The 19,097-nt window shown below is 45.0% G+C and overlaps 1 protein-coding gene across 9 annotated transcripts in view; it reads left to right on the forward strand.

Annotated features, from left to right (window-relative positions):
- The window catches only part of DPP6 (dipeptidyl peptidase like 6), a 1,166,688-nt gene that overhangs the window by 917,648 nt on the left and 229,943 nt on the right, over nucleotides 1–19,097 (forward strand). The window lies entirely within an intron of this gene.

Genomic DNA, 19,097 nt, shown 5'->3' on the forward strand with positions numbered 1-19,097 from the left:
TCTTTTCCTAACTGAATACCCTTGATTTCTTTCTCTTGCCTGATTGCCCTAGCCAGAACTTCCAACACTATGTTGAATAGGAGTGGTGAGAGAGGGCATCCCTGTCTTGTGCCAGTTTTCAAAGGGAATTTTTCCAGTTTTTGCCCATTCAGTATGATATTAGCTGTGGGGGTTTGTCATAAATAGCTCTTATTATTTTGAGGTACGTTCCATCAATACCGAATTTATTGAGCGTTTTTAGCATGAAGGGCTGTTGAATTTTGTCAAAAGCCTTTTCTGCATCTATTGAGATAATCACGTGGTTCTTGTCTTTGGCTCTGTTTATATGCTGGATTACGTTTATTGATTTGCGAATGTTGAACCAGCCTTGCATCCCAGGGATGAAGCCCACTTGATCATGGTGGATAAGCTTTTTGATGTGCTGCTGGATCCGGTTTGCCAGTATTTTATTGAGGATTTTTGCATCGATGTTCATCAGGGATATTGGTCTAAAATTCTCTTTTTTTGTTGTGTCTCTGCCAGGCTTTGGTATCAGGATGATGTGGGCCTCATAAAATGAGTTAGGGAGGATTCCCTCTTTTTCTATTGATTGGAATAGTTTCAGAAGGAATGGTACCAGCTCCTCCTTGTACCTCTGGTAGAATTCAGCTGTGAATCCATCTGGTCCTGGACTTTTTTTGGTGGGTAGGCTATTGATTGTTGCCTCAATTTCAGAGCCTGCTATTGGTCTATTCAGGGATTCAACTTCTTCCTGGTTTAGTCTTGGGAGAGTGTAAGTGTCCAGGAAATTATCCATTTCTTCTAGATTTTCTAGTTGATTTACATAGAGGTGTTTATAGTATTCTGTGATGGTAGTTTGTATTTCTGTGGGGTTGGTGGTGATATCCCCTTTATCATTTTTTATTGCGTCTATTTGATTCCTCTCTCTTTTCTTCTTTATTAGTCTGCTAGAGGTCTGTCAATTTTGTTGATCTTTTCAAAAAACCAACTCCTGGATTCATTGATTTTTTGGAGTGTTTTTGTGTCTCTATCTCCTTCAGTTCTGCTCTGATCTTAGTCATTTCTTGCCTTCTGCTAGCTTTTGAATGTGTTTGCTCTTGCCTCTCTAGTTCTTTTAATTGTGATGTTAGAGTGTCCATTTTAGATCTTTCCTGCTTTCTCTTGTGGGCATTTAGTGCTATAAATTTCCCTCTACACACTGCTTTAAATGTGTTCCAGAGATTCTGGTATGTTGTATCTTTGTTCTCATTGATTTCAAAGAACATCTTTATTTCTGCTTTCATTTCGTTATATACCCAGTAGTCATTCAGGAGCAGGTTGTTCAGTTTCCATGTAGTTGAGCGGTTTTGATTGAGTTTCTTAGTCCTGAGTTCTAGTTTGATTGCACTGTGGTCTGAGAGACAGTTTTTTATAATTTCTGTTCTTTTACATTTGCTGAGGAGTGCTTTACTTCCAATTATGTGGTCAATTTTGGAATAAGTGCGACGTGGTGCTGAGAAGAATGTATATTCTGTTGATTTGGGGTAGAGAGTTCTATAGATGTCTATTAGGTCCGCTTGGTGCAGAGATGAGTACAATTCCTGGATATCCTTGTTAACTTTCTGTCTCGTTGATCTGTCTAATGTTGACAGTGGAGTGTTGAAGTCTCCCATTATTATTGTATGGGAGTCTAAGTCTCTTTGTAAGTCTCCAAGGACTTGCATTATGAATCTGGGTGCTCCTGTATTGGGTGCATATCTATTTAGGATAGTTAGCTCTTCCTGTTGAATTGATCCCTTTACCATTATGTAATGGCCTTCTTTGTCTCTTTTGATCTTTGATGATTTAAAGTCTGTTTTATCAGAGACTAGGATTGCAACCCCTGCTTTTTTTTTGCTCTCCATTTGCTTGGTAGATCTTCCTCTATCCCTTTATTTTGAGCCTATGTATGTCTCTGCATGTGAGATGGGTCTCCTGAATACAGCAGACTGATGGGTCTTGACTCTTTATCCAGTTTGCCAGTCTGTGTCTTTTAATTGGAGCATTTAGTCCATTAACATTTAAGGTTAATATTGTTATGTGTGAACTTGATCCTGCCATTATGATATTAACTGGTTATTTTGCTCGTTAGTTGATGCAGTTTCTTCCTAGCCTCGATGGTCTTTACATTTTGGCATGTTTTTGCAATGGCTGGTACCGGTTGTTCCTTTCCATGTTTAGGGCTTCCTTCAGGGTCTCTTGTAAGGCAGGCCTGGTGGTGACAAAATCTCTAAGCATTTGCTTATCTGTAAAGGATTTTATTTCTCCTTCACTTATGAAACTTAGTTTGGCTGGATATGAAATTCTGGCTTTAAAATTCTTTTCTTTAAGAACGTTGAATATTGGCCCCCACTCTCTTCTGGCTTGTAGAGTTTCTGCCGAGAGATCTGCTGTTAGTCTGATGGGCTTCCCTTTGTGGGTAACCCAACCTTTCTCTCTCGCTGCCCTTAAGATTTTTTCCTTCATTTCAACTTTGGTAAATCTGGCAATTATGTGTCTTGGAGTTGCTCTTCTGGAGGAGTATCTTTGTGGCGTTCTCTGTATTTCCTGAATTTGAATATTGGCCTGCCCTACTGGGTTGGGGAAGTTCTCCTGGATGATATCCTGAAGAGTGTTTTCCAACTTGGTTCCATTTTCCCCCTCACTTTCAGGCACCCCAATCAGAGGTAGATTTGGTCTTTTTACATAATCCCATACTTCTTGCAGGCTTTGTTCATTTCTTTTTCTTCTTTTTTCTTTTGGTTTCTCTTCTCGCTTCATTTCATTCATTTGATCCTCAATCGCTGATACTCTTTCTTCCAGTTGATCGAGTCGGTTACTGAAGCTTGTGCATTTGTCACGTATTTCTCGTGTCATGGTTTTCATCTCTGTCATTTTGTTTATGACCTTCTCTGCATTAATGAGTCTAGCTGTCAATTCTTCCACTCTTTTTTCAAGATTTTTAGTTTCTTTGCGCTGGGTACGTAACTCCTCCTTTAGCTCTGAGAAGTTTGATGGACTGAAGCCTTCTTCTCTCATTTTGTCAAAGTCATTCTCTGACCAGCTTTGATCCGTTGCTGGCGATGGGCTGCGCTCCTTTGCAGGGGGAGATGCGCTCTTATTTTTTGAATTTCCAGCTTTTCTACCCTGCTTTTTCCCCATCTTTGTGGTTTTATGTCTCTGGTCTTTGATGATGGTGGTGTACTGATGGGGTTTTGGTATAGGTGTCCTTCCTGTTTGATAGTTTTCCTTCTGACAGTCAGGACCCTCAGCTGTAGGTCTGTTGGAGATTGTTTGAGGTCCACTCCAGACCCTGTTTGCCTGGGTGTCAGCAGCAGAGGTTGCAGAAGATAGAATATTGCTGAACAGCAAGTGTACCTGTCTGATTCTTACTTTGGAAGCTTCCTCTCAGGGGTGTACTCCACCCTGTGAGGTGTGGGGTGTCAGACTGCCCCTAGTGGGGGATGTCTCCCAGTTAGGCTACTCAGGGGTCAGGGACCCAATTGAGCAGGCAGTCTGTCCGTTCTCAGATCTCAACGTCCGTGTTGGGAGATCCACTGCTCTCTTCAAAGCTGTCAGACAGAGTTGTTCACATCTGCATAGGCCTCTGCTGCTTCCCCTGTTGTTTTTTAGCTGAGCCCTGCCCCTAGAGGTGGAGTCTATAGAGACAGGCAGGTTTCCTTGAGCTGCTGTGAGCTCCACCCAATTCAAGCTTCCCAGCGGCTTTGTTTACCTACTTAAGCCTCAGCAATGGCGGGCGCCCCTCCCCCAGCCTTGCTGCTGCCTTGTGGTTAGATCACTGCAGACTGCTGTGTTAGCAATGAGGGAGGCTCCGTGGGCGTGGGACCCTCCCAGCCAGGTGTGGGATATATTCTCCTGGTGTGCCAGTTTGCTTAAAGCGCAGTATTGGGGTGGGAGTTACCCGATTTTCCAGGTGTTGTGTGTCTCAGTTCCCCTGGCTAGGAAAAGGGATTCCCTTCCCCCTTGCGCTTCCCAGGTGAGGTGATGCCTCACCCTGCTTCAGCTCTTGCTGGTCCGGCTGCAGCAGCTGACCAGCACCGATTGTCCGGCACTCCCCAGTGAGATGACCCCAGTACCTCAGTTGAAAATGCAGAAATCACCGGTCTTCTGTGTCGCTCGCGCTGGGAGTTGGAGACTGGAGCTGTTCCTATTCGGCCATCTTGCTCCGCCCCCCAAAAAATTTTATTCTTAAATTGTATCCTAAAACGACACATGACTTTTACACAAATCTGTATTTTAGCAGAACCAAAGCTAGTTATTTTTAACATGAAGTGTTTCACTAAAAGTTTTTATATCAGAATTTTAATAAAATAAAGCCATCTTCCATGATGGAGTCAAGGATCTGTCAGGTGTTTCCAGTAAACATTTTTGTAGACTTGGCTACTGCATGATGTTTTCCTGGCACGACTTTTTTTCTAGAATTAGTTTTGCCTTTATATTTTCTTAGGGTCTAAAGCCAAAGGCAAAATTATCTATATTTATGTCTATTATCTATCTACTTGGCTCTATACGCACACATATACATAATACACACTTTTAATAGTAGTAATACTATATTTCTACAATGTAGTCTCATATCCATTAGGATTGTTCTGAGAGACATATGGACTTTTTTTCTATAACCAAAATAAATTTGAAGAAAAATTGGTCATATTGCTTTATTGTGTAATGTTGGCATTTGGGGGTCTGGCAAACTCAGGGCCATAATAGAATAGAAACTACTGGGTGTTCAAAGGCATTTTTTTACATGACTGGCCATCTTCTGTGGATATTGTTGCTCTAACTTTGCTTACCTACTGGTAATTTTCAGGCACCAAACAAAATTGTGAAAAAATTGTATACCTTTAGAATTGTAGTTGACTTTTTAAAGCCACATTCTGTATCTGTGGAAATAGGAAATTGAGACATCGCTTCCTTCTACCTGGAATTGTTCTCTAAGTTTATAGACTGTGATCCAGAGGAGTGTTCTATTTAGGAAGTAGATATCTAGGTGGAGAAAGTACAGTGCCCAGTGCCAGCCTAATAGCATCATGCCAGGCAATGACTTAGGCCCTGCAGCCACATAGACCTGAACTTGAGCCCATCCTGCTGTTGACTTCTGGCTGTGTGACCTTGAGAGCTGTTCTACTTCCATAGGCCTTAGGATCCACATATAAAGATCATAATAATAGTGCCCACTTTGGCCTGGTGTGGTGGCTCACCCCTGTAATCCCAGCACTTTGGAAGACTGAGGCAGGTGAATCACCTGAGGTCAGGAGTTCGAGACCAGGCTGGCCTGTTGCAAAACCCGTTTCTACTAAAAATACAAAATTAGCTGGGCATGGTGGCAGGCACCTGTAATCCTAGCTACTCAGGAGGCTGAGGCAGGAGAATCACTTGAACCCAGGAGGCGGAGGTTGCAGTGAGCCGAGATTGTACTATTACACTCCAGCCTGGGAGATAGAGCAAGACTCCATCTCAAAAACCAAAACAAAGCAAAACAAAATAGTGCCCACCTCATAGGCTTGTTAGAAGAATTAAATGGAATGACTGCATGTGGTAGCTCACGGCTGTAATCCCAGGACTTTGGGAGGCCGAGGAGGGCAGATCACTTGAGGTCAGGAGTTCGAGACCAGCCTGGCCAACATGGTGAAACCCCGTCTCTACTAAAAATACAAAAATTACCTGAGCATGGTGAGGCTGAGGCACAAGAGTCGCTTAAACCTTGGAGGCGGAGGTTGCAGTGAGCTGAGATTGTGCCACTGCACTCCAGCTTGGGTGGCAGAGCGAGACCCCATCTCAAAAAAAGAATTAAGTGGAATGATATATGCAAAACACCCAGCAAAGAATTTTGCATCTAGTGAGTTATTAGTTAATATTGTAGTATGTACCCAATATATATAACACCCAGCAAAGAATTTTGCATCTAGTGAGTTATTAGTTAATAATGTAGTATGTACCCAATATATATTTGTATTCCTGTAATTAAATATTATCAGACTTTAGTTTCTAGCCATCTTGAAAATCTTTTCTGTTACAAATGAAGGAATCATATAACCCTAAAATCAAACAATTTTCTTTAATAATTTTTCTAAGCTGAGGCTTGTTTCATGACACTCAGGTAATTATAATGTCTTTGTAATTTTAATTTCCCTCTTAAAAGAGATATCTATGGCCTCAACTGTGTACAATTCTCAATACTCAATAAATTTTTTAAATCTCATCTCATTCTGACCTTCTGCAATTAACTTTTCAGCATTCTTGTTTTGCCTCCAATGGAAGCAGAAAAGATACTATGTGAGCAAATACTTATTGAAATACTATCTGGAGCAATGAAAGCATGGTTGCTATCCTTAAGAAATTAAAATCTTGTTGCAAAGGAAAGATATAGACTTATATAATAAAATGTTTTAAAGTCCTTTAAATCAGTAATTTCTTTTCTTTTCTTTTTTTTGTTTTTGTTTTTGTTTTTGAGACAGAATCTAGCTCTGTTGCCTAGGCTGAAGTGCAGTGACGGGATCTCAGCTCACTGCAACCTCCACCCGCCAGGTTCAAGCAATGCTCCTACCTCAGCCTCCTGAGTAGCTGGGACTACAGGCGCGTGCCACCAACTCCTGATTAATTTTTTGTATTTTCAGTAGAGACGGGGTTTCACTGTGTGAGCCAGAATGGTCTCGATCTCCTGACCTCGTGATCCGCCCACCTCGGCCTCCCAAAGTGCTGGGATGACAGGCGTGCAGTGAGGATTTTTAACACTGCACACCAAAGAAGGAGGAGAGGGTTGAAGGCGTCACCGTCGTAAACAGTCTCAAGAAGGAACTTTGACTTGAACTGAGCCTCAGAGTTGAGTTTCTGTTTGTCTGTTTACTTTTTAACAGATGAAGACAGGAGGAAGATGCTCCAGGCAGGGTAAAGCATGAAATGCACCTGACCTTTGCATGAGCCAGCACTTCCTAGAATTAATGAGGGGCCCGACCAGGCTGCTGCTGGAGTGTTCACATGGGACTCAGCACGGGCAGGCATACGGTTAGGTAGGTTTTAGGAGGTACCCAGTGTGCAGACAACTGAAACACTCCGTGTCTGAAACCCAGTGGTATTGGTCTTTACAATAAGAACATAGCGGCCAGGCGCGGTGGCTCAAGCCTGTAATCCCAGCACTTTGGGAGGCCGAGACGGGCGGATCACGAGGTCAGGAGATCGAGACCATCCTGGCTAACACGGTGAAACCCCGTCTCTACTAAAAAATACAAAAAAATTAGCCGGGCGAGGTGGCGGGCGCCTGTAGTCCCAGCTACTAGGGAGGCTGAGGCAGGAGAATGGCTTGAACCTGGGAGGCGGAGCTTGCAGTGAGCTGAGATCCGGCCACTGCACTCCAGCCTGGGCGGCAGAGCGAGACTCCGTCTCAAAAAAAAAAAAAAAAAAAAAAAAAAAAAAAAAAAGAACATAGCAACCTTTCTGAGCAGAAGAGGAATGTGATGAAAACAGTAGGCTCGAATTAGTTTTGTGCTTATGTATAGCACACACTGAAGAAAAAGGAAGATCAGAATTCTGGATTCAATCAGCAGCCAGGTTGGAACGGTGTAGAAACCTGGCTATACAATGTAGAAACCACACTAATGGTGATGATGAGTAGCTGGCGTTCTATTGGAAAATGAAGACAGATTTCAAGTGTTTATATTCCACGTCCTTCTAATTAAATCTGTGGCAGCCTGGGCTCCTTGTGAGTTGAGCCTGGTGCCATCCTGAGAGGTCTCTCTACCATGAGCAGTTTGTAGGTAGCGAGTTCAGGAGGGCAGCCTTGAGAATTCTCAGCACCCGTGTTGGTTAGCGCATTCCTTTCCAGCCCTTTCTTCCTGTGTGCGAGTCTCCAGGGCCCAGCTGCTGCACACACGGAGACAGGCTTTGGCTCTGCAGAGCAAGTTACCTTCACAGCTGCCAGAAGTTGCAGGACTAGGATTGTGTATGTAAACTGGGGAAGCACCAATGTGAAGCAAAAATGCAGGAGAGATCTTTTAAAATGGCTTTTTTTTTTTTTTTTTTTTTTTTTAAGATGCAGAGTCTTGCTGTGTTACCAGGTTGGAGTGCAGTGGCGCAATCTCGGCTCACTGCAACCTCCACCTCCCGAGTTCAAGCAATTCTCCTACCGCAGCCTCCTAAGTAGCTGTGACTACAGGCGCACACCGTCATGCCTGGCTAAATTCTTTTGCATTTTAGTAGATACGAGGTTTCACTCTGTTGCCCAGGGTAGTCTTGAACTCCTGAGCTCAGGCAATCCACCCGCCTTGACCTCCCAATAAAATGACATTTTATGTGTCTCTACCATGGTACTGAAGAGGGGAGAATTCCACTGTTACTTGGTTTTATGGATTTTCAGAACTGTAAACAACTCATACATCTGCCTGTAAGACTTGGTCTCAGCCATTTCTTCCTCCGTTTCTCCCTTCCCCTCCTGTCCTCCTTCCATCCCTCCTTCCTGCTGAAATCCAGACTTCTAGTAATCATCACCAAAAAATATGGACTTTAGAGTCAAGGAGATCTGGGCGTAAATCCCCAGTCTTCCTTTCTACCTCTGTAGTCATGGAAAAGTTACTTTGCTCCTCTGGGCACACTTACTCCATCCATATATTAATTGCCTAATGCATGGGGTTTACGGTGGAGTTTCTATGAAACACTGTATGATGAGGTGGTGTCTCTAAGGGCCTGCTTTGGTTCATAGAAAATACTGAGGGCTCTATTCATGGTGGACACCAAGACCTTCCATAATATGGCCAAATCTAATTAGCCACCCTTCGTCAAATTTCCCTAAATTTGGGACGGAAAATAAATCTCATACTCACTGTTAACTCTGACCAACTGACAGTGTCTTCCTGGAGCTCTAAATTTAAAAACAGACTAAAAGCATGCCCAGGCTCTTTAGGAAAGAATGCCATAATCAGTGAGCTTTGCCTCTGAGGTTTATATTCTCCCATCCGGCCTTGTAAGAATGAACCACATCACGCAGTGCGTCCAGTCATTGCTCCCACACACGGAATGTGTTTCTGGTTGTCCACACCTCTATTGACCTCATTCTCCTCCCCACCACACGTGCCCCTTCCCACACACGCGCACTACAGAAATGTCCTGGTCACTGTGCCTCTCGTACTCAATTCCTTCTGACCCTTCAAGCCACAGCTCCAAAACCTCCTCCTCTAAAAAAACGGAATGCCGAGTCAGAACTGCTTCTTATTTCACACTAGAATTTATTGTTGTGTTAAATGGCTACTGCCATTGTTGTAGATAGAATTTTTCTAAAGGGGAGGTTTAGGAATGCTTTCGACATCCGTGTATTACTTGATTTCTTTCTCTCCGTCGTTCTAAGATGTCAGAGAGAGGGGTGGGGTGGGAAGGGTGTGGACTCTGCCTGTAATACCAGTGGCTGTTGCGCAGGGTGACACTGTGACTTTGAATGGCCAAAGTGGAGAAAGAGGCTGCACCAACAGGTCATATGCTCTTTCTGGTCTCAGATAACAAGCCGAAGGTTGTCAGTGGCTGGAATACCATCGGCCATCTGCAAAGGGAGTCGTTGCAGCTACTCTTTTCAGTGGAATCATTTACCTCCCTCAGGGACTTTCTTAGCAAGTCTAAAAGATTTTCAAACAAACAAGTCTCTTTGAAAATGAGGTGAAAATGCACAGGAGTCATCATTTGGTCAGGCTCCTTGTTCATCTTAAACTCTACACCCATATCCCTGGTTCGTGATATGGGGGAACCCCATACATGTCGGTTGATCATTGGAGGAAATGAATTAAGGAACTAAGCCATATTGAGGAGCAAGAATGTGTATGCTGGGGCCCCACCCCAAATGGGTTAAACTAGAACCTCTGAGGAGGGAACCTCAGGATGGCTTTGAAGCCTCCTTGGGTGATTTTGGTGTCCAGCTGGGGTCATCTGGCCTGCTTACCCCTTTACTTGCTGCCCTTGATAAGTGACACCCAGGATTGTCATGGGAGCTGAGAAATAACACTTCTGTCTTTGAATATGCCAGTAAAGTTTCCCCTCAGGCATTAATCTCCTTGTCCACTCAAGAAACTTGGAGAAATAAGGGTCGATCTCAGATTAACTGTTTTCTTGGGGATTTACTTAATGATATTCAGTAGAGGGGTTAGAGTATCAAAGTCTGCAGCATGGAGGAGATGAGGCAGAGCCGGCTCTTCCGGGGTCTGTCCACATCAAGGGGCACTGGATGTTGTTATTCTGTTCCTGAGCCTGGCCAACCTCACGTTTGCCCTGGGCTCCCTCTAGTGAGGTCCAGTCTTACATCCTCCTTAACTGTGGATGTTTGCCCTGGGGGGAGTCTGTGCTTCAGACAGGCCAGATGTTACAAGTCACTGCATCTAAAATGGAAGGTGTTTTGTTTATTTATTTAGTTTTAAATTTTGGCTGTTGATCACTTGTTTGTGCTGAAGAATCGGCATGCGTGTTGAGCCAGCCATTAATCTCCTGGGAGAGAGCTGTTGACATCCTGGAGGGTGGCACTCTTCCTGTTTACAGACGTTAAAGAGAAAGGCCCGTGAGTGTCTCCCTGGGTGGCCAAGCCTGGTTCATGTGTGTGCTGTGCTGTGTGTTCCTTCTCCCCACACAATCACCGAGCCCGGCCAGGTGCAGCGGCTCACGCCTGTAATCCCAGCACTTTGGGAGGCCGAGGCGGGCAGATCACCTGAGGGCAGGAGTTCGAGACCAGCCTGACCAACATGGTGAAACCCCATCTCTACTAAAAATTAAAAAAAAAAAAAAAAATTAGCCGGGCATGGTGGTGAGTGCCTATAATCCCAGCTACTTGGGAGGTAGAGGCAGGAGAATTGCTTGAACCCTTGAACCTGCGAGGCAGAGGTTGCAATGTGCCAAGATCGTGCCATTGCATGCTAGCCCGGGCAACAAGAGCAAAACCGTCTGAATAAATAAATAAATAAAAAATAAATCACTGAGCCCCTCGCAAATGCCAGGCCTGATGCGAAGCATGGGGATGGATAGGGAAAGGCCCCACCTGTCCCTTGCTGTCTAGTTTATTTTGTTTTGTTTCTACATCTCCTCCTCTCTCCCCTGTGCTTCTGCAGAGGGTTGAACACAAATCCCCCCACCGTGTCTGTGCTGGGGACATTGGTCTACGTCAAACATCTAGGGCAGCCTCAGCCAGGACAGGGCATCTCTCAAAGAGAGGGAGCAGATCAGTCTGTCTGGATGGTGGTGGGAAGAGCACACACCAACACCAACTGTGCGTATATGATGACAAGTTTATTGTGGTATAATTTACTTCTAATAAAAATCACACTTTTGGCCGGGCGTGGTGGCTCACACTTGTAATCCCAGCACTTTCGGGAAGCTAAGGCGGGCAGATCACAAGGTCAAGAGATCAAGACCATCCTGGCCCACGTGGTGAAACCCTAACTCTTCTAAAAATACAAAAATTAGCTGGGCGTGGTGGGACACGCCTGTAGTCCCAGCCATTTGGGAGGCTGAGGCAGGAGGATCGTTTGAACCCAGGAGGCGGAGGTTGCAGTGAGCCAAGATCATGCCACTGCACTCCAGCCTGGCAGCAGAGGGAGACTCCATCTCAAAAAAAAAAGAAAAGAAAAGAAAAAGAAAAAAGAAAACAAATTACACTTTTTAAAGGCATCATTAATAACTTTTGACAAATAGGTGCAATGACATAAGTGCCCCACAAGCAAGACTCAGGGCGGTCCCACCTGCCCAGAGCATCCTCTGTACCCTCCACACAGGCGAGCGCTGCCATGCCATCTGTCCCACACTTTTGCCTTTCCTGGAATGTCATGTTGAGGGGGTTGTAAAGTGTGTTACCTTCTGCAGCTGGCCTCCTTAGCATAATTGCTTTTGAGATTCACCCGTGTTGTGGCAGGTGTCTGCATTCATTTGATTTTCCTTGCTGAGGAGTGGTCTGTTGCATGGATATCATAATGTGTTTCTTCATTCAACATTTCATTGATATTTGAGTGTTTCCAGTTCGGGGCTAGTATGAATAAAAGTGCTGTGCACATTTGCACACAGATGTTCATCCGATGTGTTTTCCTTTCTCTTGGGTGAATACCTAGAAGTAGACTTCCCAGATGATAAGTAAATGCACCTTTAATTAGATTGAAAACTGCCCAACTGTCTTCCAAAGTGGCTGCACCATTAAAAACTCTGCCTTTTTCTTAACTCACTACCCCAGGACTGACTTTTCTGACCCTCTGCCCTCTACCTGGTCACTGTGCATGGCAGGTGGAATCCACCATGCCCGGGGGTGGCTCCACCTGCTGCTGTGGGGAGGAGCATCGGTGCTCACTGCACATAGATCTGCACCCTCCATGCCAGGCTGCGCCTGCCTTTCTCTACCTGGCACCTGGGGCCTCTGGGTGATGGTGTCCGACCTGCAGGAGCAGCAGCCTGACTGTGCCATCTCTCATCCCTCCAAATGATCTCTCTGTGGCACTTTCTAAATGACACATCAGCAGTGAAGACAAATAGGGAATAAGAGGCAGGAGATGAGACAGACACTCCCTGATGGAGCGGATTCCACGTGGCCCTGGGCACTCACCTCAGGAGTGCTTGAGAAGGCCCAGTTCCTGCTTGCTCCATGAAGTCCTCACTCCTTGGCCAGATTTTGGAGAGAAGGAGTTTTTTTCAATAACTGCCCCTCTTGGTAGTCTTCCTAAGGAAGAACAAAAGAAATAAAACAGGTTCAAAACTGTTGGCCTGTGCAGCGATTCATGCCTATAATCCCAGCATTTGGAGAGGTCAAGGTGGGAGGATCTCTTAAGCCCAGGGGGTTCGAGACCAGCCTGGGCAACATAGCAAGACCCCCATCTCTACAAAAATACAAATTAAAAAATTAGTCAGAAATGGTGGCACGTGCCTGTGATCCCAGCAACTTGGGATGCTGAAGTGGGAGAATCAAGTGAGCCCACCAGGAGGTCAAAGTTGCAGTGAGCTCTGAGTGTACCATTGCACTCCAGCCTGGGCAACAAAGGAGAAGGAAGGGAGGGAGGGAAGAAAAGGAAAAGAAAAAAAAAGAAAAACCACAAAAAACTGTGCATATCCCAGTAGCTTGCTTCTGGGCTGGGTCTGCCTGTTGCCTAAAGGCTTTAAAAAAGAGCACAGAGCCATCTGCACTTGGACATCCTGGTGACGTGGCCTAACTTCTGACATCTGGGTCCTAAAAAAGAAGATAAGCCATGGTGTGTCCTTACTGAGAAGGCCTTAATTCCAAAGTGAGGGCTGGCAAACCCAACAGCACAGCACTCAGAGGAGAAGACACAGTTGTTTACTGAGTCGAGCTGTCTGGCTTCCCAGGACCCTCAGCTCAACCATAGCACAGTGTTACCAGGATATCAGATGCCCAAGGGCAGTGCTGACGTGCAGCCTGCGACTGTGGCCACAGCACTCAGGTTAAAAAGAAACCACACAAAATTCATGTTTCTGCTTGTCCAGACTAGAAATTAATTCAACCCTGGCCTGTAGCAGCTATCTTTTCTATATCCAACTGGATGCATGAAGGCAGTCCTACCTGGTAGGGGGAGGTTGGAAGGATGAGAACTGTCTACAATTAACCTTTTCATTAGCACAGAAAATTTAGACAACCAAGGTCCCAGTTTCTCATGTGAAGGTCAGTTTCTTACATCTCTGTGGACATCCTAACTGATTCACCACACCATTGCGCGAAGGTACATTTCTATTGGTTTTTCGAAATGCTAAGAGGCGCTCTCAGGCAGTATTAATGTATGCACTTACGACTTCATAGGTGCCAGTACTGCACGAGGTTCCAGTCTAGTACTAGGTTCTAGTACTGCACTAGATACTAGCACTGCACTAGGTACTAGCACTGCACTAGGTACTGTGGATTTGAGGGGCCAGGGGAGAAGGAAACCATTCTGATTGTCAAGGAATTTCCTATATGGTTACAGAAACCACATTCATTAGAGAATGAATAAATTACCGTTGTGCTCCTATTAGACTATATAAGAACTGTACAATGCGATGTCCTGGGGTTGATGAATATAGTTTTAAATCAACTATATCTGCAGCCTGTGAAAAATCTATTCCCCTTTTTCCTAGTTGCAGTTCACTCACCAGTTTCTCTGCACCCTACCGCGATGAGACCTCCCCTTCCATGGGCTAAACTAAACCCCAAGCAGTGCTGGCTGTTAATGAGATGAGCACCACGCCGGAGCTAGGGTCAACTGAGTCAGGAGAAGAATCCTTTGCAGTGCTGCAGGGCCCTAATTGTGTCAGGTATTTTGCCCAAATTAGCATGGCTGAGGATTGGCTGCTGCTTCTAAAACAGTCTAGAAGGACTGAGCCCTGTCTCCAAATTGCTTCGGCAACATTACTCATTCTCAGCACAACTCTGGTTTCCGCTGTCCCAGTTTACAGATGGGCAGCCTAAAGGGAAAGGATGAGATGGCTAAACTGAAAGTCACAAAGGAAATCCCGGGCCAACCTCACCCCCCGCACCAAGGCTTCCTCCAGCTGCGGTCTGCACCCCCACAGCCCCAGAATGCTGGGCGGTTTTCTCCGAGAATTGGAAACCTTTTCCCAGAGCACCCTCCTACAAAGCCGTACGCTGAATAACAAGATGGTTTCAGGCCTTTTTCTAATCATAAGCCCCCAGATTAGATAAGATCAACATGAAAGTCTCAGATATGCCTTAGGAATTTAAAGGAAGGACAGAAAAGGTTGAAATCTGTAGTGCATGGAAGAGGAGATGGCATGATCAGGATAATGTCCTGAGAATTAGTAGTAGAATCTTACAATGAAAAAGGGAGCTCCTCCACAGGCTCCCAGCACATCAGCTGGTGATTATGCCCGGCACCAGGATGCCGGAGCGAGGCAGAGCCACTGGAACGCGTCCTCGCCTGCGCCCTGCTCTGCTTGTTAGACATAGCATCTAAATCACTTGTGCTCCAAAGGCATTTTTTTCCCTATACTATTCATTCTTATTGTGCTTTCTAATTCATTACTTTTTTTCTCCTACCTGAGCTGTTGGAGATTTAGTATTGACTGGCTTCTCTGTGTTTTTCTTTAGTCTAATTCATTATCACCAAGTCTGTGTTTTTGTGTGTGTGTGATCAATATACGCACTTAGATTGGTTTAAAATAATTCCGTGGAGAGCCTCATTAGTGTCCTCGGATAATAGACGCAGGTCTCTGGGAGAAGGGAGAGTTCATTGGGGACCACGGTGACAGAGCCCACGAGTGCACCTCCCTGCGTGTGTGTTGAACATGCTAGAACATGCATGTGTATGTTGTCGGGTCCTCAGGCTGCATGAAGCTGCTGCGTGTGCACCGTGTCCCTGCTTGCGTCCCCGCTGTTCGTACTGAGCGCTGTGAGAGCCCGCGGCGTCAGAGTGCAGCTCATTGAGACCCAGACGCCGCTTGGTTCTCAGTCTTCTGCATGTTTTTCACACCACTTATGTTTACTGAAACTACATCTTGAGTTGAGTGTTTGAGCAATTTGTTCTCGAGACCAATAAGGGCAAACTCCCTGAATCAGAGCTGATGCCAGTGAACTGGTTGAGAAAGTGAAAAACATGGGAAAGAGGCTGAGAGGAAAGAACGCTGTGAGTGGGAAGAGAGGAGGGAGCACCTGTCAGAACTGGCTTCGTTCATGTCTATTCATTCTTTAAAGGGCTTCTCTTTGTCCTTCATAAACTCCAGTGTTCCCCTGTCTCCCAGGCTGGGGTCTCCTTGCTCTTGCCACAGGCCAAAAAGAAATCACAGATTTCCTCTTGGCAACTTTTTTTGTTCTGTAATGGGATTTTACTGAAAGGCAGGAGGAAAAAGCCCTTGAGGTGACCAAAAGCTTGTTTTTAATGCATATGATGTAAGGTGAAAGCTTTAAGAAGGTAAACAGAGTTTGGCATGGTGGCACAAGACTGAAGTTCCAGCAGCTTGGGAGGCCAAGGTAGGAGGATGGCTTGAGACCAGGAGGTTGAGGCTGCAGAGAGCTATGACTGTGCCAGTCTACTCCAGCGACATAGTGAGACCTTGTCTTTAAAAATAGATAGGCAGATTGATAGATTGACTGATAGATAAATGATAGATAGATGATAGGTAGATAGGTAGATGGATAGATGACAGACATATAGCTAGATAGATAATAGATTAATCCATGGATGATAGATAGATGATAGATAAATAGGTAGATAGATAAATGATAGATAGATATAGATAATAGATCAATCCATTAATGGATAGATGATATATAATTGATTGATTGATAGATGATAGATAGACTGATTGGCTGAGAGATGATTGATAGATAGAAAATAAACCTGTTTTTTAGTTTATTCACAAAGTGGCACAAGCATCATCTCATTCCATTTTAGAACATTTCACCCCCACCCCCAAATTATGCTTTAGCATTTAACAACCCCCCACCAAAACTCACCTCTGTTTCCCCCTCATGTCTTCATTTCGCAGAGTTTGTTGAGCACTGGTCTTGATATTAGGTTTACGGTGACAGAGAAGACACAAGCTCCCTTTTATTACAAAGATTCCATTTCCATGTGACTGTATTTACTACTGTCAGTCCTCCATATCCAAGGGTTCTGCATCTGTGGATTCAAGCAACCTCCCTTGGATCAAATACTTGAAAAAAAGAAATGGATGGTTGCATCTGTACTGAATTTGTACAGACTTTTTTCCTTGCCATTATTCCCTAAATGATGCAGTATCACAGCTATTTACATTCGCACTTACATTGAATTAGGGGTTATAAGTAGTCTAGAGGTGATTGAAAGAATATCGGAGGATGTGCTTACTTTATATGCAAACACCACACATTTTATATCAAGGACTTGAATATCTGTGGATTTTGGTATCTGCAGAGGTGTCCCAGAACCAATCTTCACAGACACCAAGGGATGACTGTGCTCTTATTTGTGATCATATATGTTAAAAGTGTCCCTCTGAATTAGAGAGGGAAGCTGTCACTAATATTTTAGAACAGGCCACCCTGATCAGTCTTTAGTGAGTGGAGCATCTCTGCCTGAAAACATCTATATCCAAATCTTTTTTTTTGTTTGTTTTTTGAGACGGAGTCTCACTCTCGCCCAGGCTGGAGTGCAGTGGCACCATCTCTGCTCACTGCAACCTCCACCTCCCAGGTTCAAGCGATTCTCCTGCCTCAGCCTCCAGAGTAGCTGGGATTACAGGTGTGCCCACACCCAGCTAATATTTGTATTTTTAGTAGAGGCAGGGTTCCACCATGTTGGTCAGGCTGGTCTCAAACTCCTGACCCTTCTGATCCTCCTGCCTTGGCCTCCCAAAGTGCTGGGATTACAGGCATGAGGCACCGTGCCTGGCCCAAGTGTTTCATAAGGAAAGGAACTTCAGGTACACCACAGAGTGTCTGGAGAAATTTTAAAATTACTAATGGGGTATGTGCTCAAACATTGGCCCCTGAGGAAGCATTTATGCCCATGAGGATTCCTGCCCTCAAAAATTTAACTGTGTCATTTAGATACACACAAAAAATGGTGCTATGAATGTTTCAGTGCTGCATGAGTCTAAGGTATTACTGACCCTAGCCGTTCAGTGATTGGAGATTAGACTAGACCCACTTATCAATCCACCCATCCACTAATTAATTACTCAATTAATATTTATTGAACATCTACCATGTGTCAGGTTCTCTTTTAGAACTGCGAGTGTATCATACATTTTTATGTTACCCACCATGCTAAGTACATAGCAAGACTCAGAAAACACATATGATTAGACACTGAGAATGCTATTTTTTGGTGCCTTTGGTCCTAAAATGTTAGGATCCAGAAAAGCAATTGTTAGCTTTGCCCCCTGACTCCCAAATGCTGTTGTTGTTCGGAAGCTTTTCAGTTCCTCAAAATCATTCAGGAAGATAAATGAGTAAACTTTGCAGCACTAATTGACTCTTCAAATTTCAACATGATTTATGCCCTGTTTTGTTTATTGCTCAAATAAGCAAAATCGGAATGGATTGTGTGATTATTTTGAAATATAGTTAAGTCCAGATCACTTTCTTCTTCCTGCATCATTTCTTTAACTAATCCATCTCTACCCAGGAGATGATTCATCGCCGAGCCTGCCAGGGATTCTTTAAAATAAATGAATAAATAAGAAGAGAGAAAGAAAAATGAAGGAGGACCACTAAGTAGCCCCCAAATAAATCACTGTACACCTTCCTGCATTCTCTTTCTCTCTGCCTGTCTTCCTCGCTCTCACACACACCTCTAAGAATTTCAGAAGAATCCAAGACATGCTGGAAAATCATTTGATGCGGGGAATTGGGGCTTAAGCCAAGTGTGCTGCCCTGGCCTCCATGTGCGAGGTGGGGCCGGGCACTTCTGCAGGAAGCCGGCTGGGGCCAGAAGCCCATGGGGTGGACAGGGCAGCAGGTCAGGGTCAGCTCCTCCAGGGTTTGCCTCTGCCTTGCCCTCTGAGGGTCTCCACTTTGTCCCTTCAGGCATTTGGAGATATTTCCCCCTCTGACTAAATCTTCACGCAGATGCTGGTCAGTTACCTGGCCCTGAGCAAGTCGCTTTGGGCCTTGGTGGAACCGGGAAATGAAGGGACGTTCGCTCCCTATGGCTGTGGTGAGAAATCGCCACAAACTTCGTGGCTTAAAACAACAGAAATTGCCCCTCGCAGTTCTGGAGGCCAGAGATGTGGACACAGTTGAAATGACAGTGACAGAGAAGGGTGTGGAAGAGAGGAGCGGGGCTGCAGTCATGCCCAGGACACTGACTTTTAAAGGGTGGTCAGAGAAGATCCCACAGGAGACGAGGACCAGAGAGGGAGGTGAGGGGAGAGCTGGGACAAGGGGCGGTCCTGAACATCGAGACAGAGAAGCAGCAGCGGAATCGTGTGCAGGGAGAGACCACCCAGGCCCAGGACAGGGAGGCCACGGTCTTTGGCACCTCGATGGACACAGAAGATCTTGAGAGAAGCAATTTCACTTTCAAAATGGATGGAAGCCATATTGCAGTGGGTTAGGGACAGGGGAGAAGGTCAGAAAGTGGCCCTCGGATTTGGACCAGTCACTGGGTTGGATCAAGACCAGTAGGGGTTGGACTGATGATGGGTGG

The sequence above is a fragment of the Rhinopithecus roxellana genome, chromosome 6 (genome assembly GCF_007565055.1).
Source record: "Rhinopithecus roxellana isolate Shanxi Qingling chromosome 6, ASM756505v1, whole genome shotgun sequence".
Taxonomy (NCBI): domain Eukaryota; kingdom Metazoa; phylum Chordata; class Mammalia; order Primates; family Cercopithecidae; genus Rhinopithecus; species Rhinopithecus roxellana.